The 6,450-nt window shown below is 35.7% G+C and overlaps 1 pseudogene; it reads left to right on the top strand.

Annotated features, from left to right (window-relative positions):
- The first annotated feature begins 494 nt into the window (after positions 1-494).
- LOC143618072 (NAD(P)H-quinone oxidoreductase subunit 2 A, chloroplastic pseudogene) overlaps positions 495-6,450 on the top strand; it is an 8,007-nt pseudogene continuing 2,051 nt past the window's right edge.

The following is a 6,450-nucleotide window of genomic DNA, read 5'->3' as shown; positions in this document are numbered from 1 at the left end:
AGTTAAACACCATCCTTTTATACGACACTCGAATCACTTGGGAACTTGATGTGGGATAAAGTTCACCTAACCGCATTTAAGGAAACTTGTGACTTTGAGGTGGGTTTGCCATATTTGTGGGATAAAGGTCACCTAACCACTTGTATGTGTATATTCACATGTGTGTGTAAGTAGGACGACTTGATTTGGAACCATGTGAATAGGGTCACCGAAGCATGGCGTACAAAGGTGTTGATGGGATTAAACATGCCAAATAAACATATGATGTTTAACCGATCCAATAAAACTAGAAGTTGCAAAGGGTTGCAATCGTCAAGCGTTGACTACCTTGTTAATTCAATAGTAGGATAAAGGTCACCTAACTACTATGTGAATGTAACGTTGGGTTCTAGATTTTAATCATTAATTGTCTTGGAAACATTAAAGGGTATTAACGATTACAATTTATTAATGATATCGAAAATACTAAAATTGAGCTCTGTTAAAATTTATAGATGGCCGGAAACAAAAACCCACCGAACGAAATTATACCACCCGTCCATCACCTATCACTAAGAACTATACTTGAAAAGGATCGTCTCAACTACAACAATTTCATGGATTGGTTTCGAAACTTGAGAATTGTTCTCAAGCAAGAAAAGAAATCCTATGTGTTGGACAACCCTATTCCCGATGAACCTAACGTTGATGATGTTGATGCCTATAACCAATGGCTTAAGTACCAAGAGGACTCGGTGAAAGTTTCTTGCCTCATGTTGGGAACTATGATTCCCGAGCTTCAACAGGATTTTGAGATTCATGGGGCATACGACATGATCACCCAACTTAAGGAAATGTTCCTTACACAAGCTAGGGTGGAACACTTCGAAATGGTTCGAGCGCTTCATGCATGCCGTATGTACTTAAGATCGTCTCGAACGACTTAATTGTCCCTTCTCAAAACAGTTAGCAACGGATTTGATCCTCAATGGCCCAACTAAAAGATTTGAGTCTTTTTTCATGAACTATAACATGAATGGATGGGATAAGAGCATTGGTGAACTTCACGGAATGCTCAAAACGGTCGAGACGGGAATGGGAAAGAAGGTTTCACCGATTCTCATGATCAATGAAGGTGGCAATAAGAAAAGGCATCACCCGGAACCTAAAGCAAAAGTTGCCAAAGGGAAGGGACCCATAAATGTGAAGGGAAAGGGAAAATCTAAAGTGGAACCATCTAAACCGAAAGAGAAGAAGCTAAAGGTTAGCTCCAAGGACCCTTGTTTTGGTTGTGGTGAGATAGGACATTGGAAGAGGAATTGTCCAAACTATCTCAAGGAGTTGAAAGCAATGAGGGATGCGGGGAAATCCTCAGGTACAACTTTCATGATCCATGTTGATCTGAATGTTATTTCTAATAACACATGGGTATTGGATACCGGATGTGGAACTCATATTTGCAACTTGTTGCAGGGGTTCAAAAGAAATAAGGTTTTGAAGAAAGGAGATACAAATCTCTACATGGGCAATGTAGCACAAGTCGAAGTTGAAGCCCGTGGAGATTTTGTTTTAAAACTTCCGAATGGTTTGGAAGTTATTTTTAATAATGTTCTGTGTGCTCCTAGTTTGACTAGGAACATAATCTCCGTTTCTTGTTTAAGACAATATGGTTATGATTTTAAATTTGTGGACAATGCTATTTATGAATCTATGAATGATATCTTTTATTTTAAAGCTTTACCTTATAATGGCATTTATGAATTGGTTCATGATAACACATCTTTTAATAACTTGTTGTACCAATCAAGCACCAAGAAACTCAAAATGGGTTTTTGTAAGACATATCTTTGGCATTTTCGACTTGGTCACATAAACAAGCATCGCATACATACATTTCAAAAGAATTGTCTATTGGAATCAAATGATGAATCATTTGATAAGTGTGAATCTTGTTTAATGGGAAAGATGACCAAGGAACCCTTTAGTAGAATTAATGAAAGGGCGAAAGACTTATTAGGAATCATACATTTGGATGTATGTGGTCCTTTTAAGACAATGACAAGAAATGGTGAAAGATACTTCATTACCTTTACCGACGATTATAGTCGTTATGGGTATGTGTTCTTGTTAAGACACAAAGATGAAGCCTTTGAAATGTTCAACATCTTTCAAAATGAAGTGCAAAATCAACTCAATAAAACAATCAAAGTACTTCGTTCCGATAGAGGAGGTGATTACCTCAATGATATGTTTCTAGATCATCTTAGGAGTTGTGGGCTTACCTCACAACTTAGTCCACCCGGAACACTGTAACATAATGATGTGTCCAAAAGGAGGAATCGAACTCTATTGGATATGGTTCGATCTATGATGGCTAGAGGCACATTGCCTCTATCATTTTGGGGTTTCGCATTACTCTCGGTAGCCCGTATTTTAAATATGGCACCAACCAATAAAGTGGACAAGACAAATTTTGAAATATGGCATGGAAGGGTTCCATCGTTATCGTATTTAAAGGTATGGGGTTGTGAGGCTTATGTAAAGCACAACACCCAAAACAAACTTGAAAGCCGATCCACTAAGTGTATCTTTGTAGGATATCCCAAAGACTCTATGGGATATTATTTCTACAACCCAACCGAGCAAAAGTTGTTTATTGCTCGAAATGCCGAGTTCTTGGAAACTAAGTTCCTTATGGAAGGAACTAGTAGAACGGTGGAACTCGAGGAGGATCGAGAACCACAAGCCGATACACATTTGGTTGATATTAGAAATCATCAAGAGGTTGTTGAGAATGATCAAATGGTTGATCAAAATACATAAAATGTTCGTAAATCTGGTAGAATTACTAATCCACCCGAAAGATATGGATTTTTCATGGATGGATGCTATGTGGTAGATTCGGACGAACCCACCACATACCGTGATGCATTGTCACAATTCGATTGTGACAAATGGCTTGAAGCCATGAACGTTGAGATGCAATCCATGCAAAACAACCAAGTATGGCATCTGGTTATACCACCACCTAACTCCAAACCGGTTGGAAGTAAGTGGGTTTTCAAGAAGAAAACCGTTATGCATGGAAACTTGGATACTTATAAAGCAATACTTGTAGCAAAAGGTTTCACTCAAATTCAAGGGGTTGATTATGATGAGACCTTCTCGCCTGTGGCAATGCTAAAATGTATTAGGATGTCAAAACCGCTTTCCAAAATGGACATCTTGAAGAAGATATCTATATGGTTCAGCCCGAAGGTTTTGTTGATCCACAACATCCTAACAAAGTATGCAAGTTAAATAAATCAATCTATGGATTGAAGCAAGTATCTAGAAGCTGGAATCACCGTTTTGATGAGAGATCAAGAAGTTTGGATTCATCAAAAACGCTGATGAGGCTTGTGTGTATAAGAAAGCTAGTGGGAGCATCATTATCTTTTTAGTATTATATGTTGATGACATACTACTATTTGGAAATGACATTCCAACCATGGAAGGTGTTAAAAAATGGCTTGGAAGTAGTTTTTTTTATCAAAGATCTTGGTGAATCTGCCTATATTCTAGGAATAAAGATCTATAGAGATAGATCAAGGCGGTTGATAGGTTTAAACCAAAGTGCATACATTGATAAAATCTTGAAAAGGTTCAACATGAAAAACTCTAAGAAAGGTCTAGTACCTATTCAAAGAGGAACGATATTGAGTACGTCTCAATGTCCAAGCTCAAAGTATGAGCAAGAAAGGATGAAAGGAATCCCATATGCGTCAGCTATAGGATCTATCATGTATGTAATGATATGTACTAGACCGGATGTGTCATGCGATTTGATCATAACAAGTAGATACCAACATAATCCTGGAGATAGTCATTGGATGGCTGTTAAGAGTATTTGAAATACCTCAGACGGACTAAGGATATGTTTCTAATATACGGATCTGGTGAGGTAGAGCTCGTTGTAAAAGGTTACACGGATGCTAGATTCCAAACTGATTGAGATGATTCTCGATCACAATCGGGATATGTTTTCGTTATGAATGGTGGAGCGGTCTCTTGGAAGAGCTCGAAACAAGATGTGGTAGCATTGTCCACCACAGAATCTGAATAAATTGCCGCCTCATTGCAACACAAAAAGCTGCGTGGATAAATAAGTTCATTGCCGAACTAGGGGTGGTCCGTACCATTCAGGACCCTCTAGAGATCTTTTGTGATAACGAGGGTGCGATTGCTCAAATAAAAGAACCTAGTGCACATCAAAAGACGAGGCACATTAAGCGGAGGTTCAACTACATAAGGGATCCACTCACGAAGCTCACACTGATCAAAATATTGCGGATCCATTCACGAAGCTCCTTGAAAGGCCAAAGCATGAAGGTCACACTTGTGCCTTAGGACTTCGATATTCTAGTGATTGGATTTGATCTAATTTTGTATTTGGATATCGGAACAATTGTAGTTTTACTCATTAACATGACTATGGTTTATGATTATGACATTTTGAGTTATGTTCCATTTTTAGCATGCTTAAATCCGTGAATAAATTAATTATTGTAAAAGTCCGTAGTCGGTCACATTTGTGGGAACAAGCATGAAAGTAAGACTATTATGAACTTGGATTGGTGGATATTCATAAGGTATGAATATAGAGCAAGGATTGCTACCAAGGTTCATAGATATTTGTGGGGTATAAATATTGGATTGAGCCGCTCTCAATTCTTACTACATGGAATCTTTCTGATTGATCATAAGTAAAATTTGAGTAAAAGGTGAATATCATAGTATCTTCCGACCTGAGATACATATTGGGTCTTGATTTTCACCAAATATTATACTTTGACTTAGTTCTTCGCTGTTCTGAAACATGATAGTACATAAGACTAGGCTCAGGTGTAGTATAAGGTGATTGTAAGAGACGTATGTAGTCAAGAAGGGATTTTTCCATCTTATTCGTTGAGAGTAAGATGTCTAAGGCCTGCTAGGTTAAATCAACAGAGAATGATCACTCCATGCCTCTGGATTTGACATGATATCTGTGACATAGGGATAAATGATTAATTTACCTAAATCATTTCAAGTAAGGAACTTGAAGGGGATGATGTTAATGAATGGCAATTCGTCATACGTATTAGGGGTAGTAAACCGTTGTTAGGCGGTATTTGCTACTTGCATCAATCTTCTAAGTATCTTGTGCAAGTGGGAGATTGTTGGAATCAGTCTGCGCAAGACACATATTAGAGTTGATGTGGCTAGTACGTTATGATCCAAGTCGGGTCATACCCAATAACAAGCTAGACAAACACCCACGATATTTATTTTAAGATATGATCTAATAAATAAATATCAACACGTAAAATATTTAGAAAATGGGTTTCTAAATATTTGCACTTGTGTGGTAAATAAATTATATGGATAATTTATATATTGAGAGAAAATATTTTATAAAGTTATTTAAGATGGTTAAATAACATGATGCATGTTACTTGAAATATATTTTGTTACATTTTGTTATGTAACAAATAAACAATACAAGTAATTTATTTGAAAGGGTTTAAAATAATTGGGAGGGAATATCTTTCTCTCTCACCCATTTATTTATACACTCTTTCAAGAAAATGCATGTAATAAGATTTCCCAAGATAAGTGTGAAAATGTTGCACTCTTTCTCTCTCATACACACAACAAAATTCCAAGAACAAGGAAGAAAAACAAAGAGTTTTCAAGTGTAAAATCCTAGCATATAAAGGGTGTCTTGTTGGTGGCTTGTGGGTATACAAGCTTGAGGTGTTCTACTTTGAAGACTAGTCGTTCAATCTTCATCCTCCTTCATATTTCTTAGCATCTTGAAGGTAGTATGCTAAAACACCCTATGGTTGTTTTGATAGCATGGTTGTCTATTTTTGGATCCGGGTTTTGGGTTTTTATCTTAAAATCGGATTTAACATGAATAAACTAACAAGATTTAAAACTTTAATATGAATAGGAAACGAAGTGAGAGGCCGGGGGTAGGGAAAGGAGTCGAGTCGATCAGGCTCGACGACTGGGAAAAGCAAAACGAAATCAGGATTTGACTGAAAAAGAAGCAATGCTATGGATACCATGACCGATCACCATCGACAAAGAATATTATTTTAAATTAAAATATTTAATCAAATTAATTATTAATTACAATAATATTATTAATACAAATAGTACTAAATAATACAATATAAAATTTAAATTATTAAATTGTTTATAAAATAATAAACTATTTAATATTAAATAATATTAAAATTAAAGTACAAATAATAGTCCACTTTATTTAAAAAATTAAATAAATATTTATTATTAAAGTAGTAGATTTTTTAATAATTTAATAAATATATAATATTATAAATTCTGCAAGAATATTATTTTCTTTATTTATAAATAGAAGTTAGAACTAGGTCTTTATTATATTTTATTAACGAAAATATTTAAAATAATAATAAATATTTG

Source organism: Bidens hawaiensis, unplaced genomic scaffold (assembly GCF_021521415.1).
Source record: "Bidens hawaiensis isolate Kalapana, Puna unplaced genomic scaffold, B.hawaiensis_p1.1 tig00062805_1, whole genome shotgun sequence".
Taxonomy (NCBI): domain Eukaryota; kingdom Viridiplantae; phylum Streptophyta; class Magnoliopsida; order Asterales; family Asteraceae; genus Bidens; species Bidens hawaiensis.
Note: the sequence above shows the minus strand (reverse complement) of the source record. Positions and strands in the feature narration are given on the sequence as shown.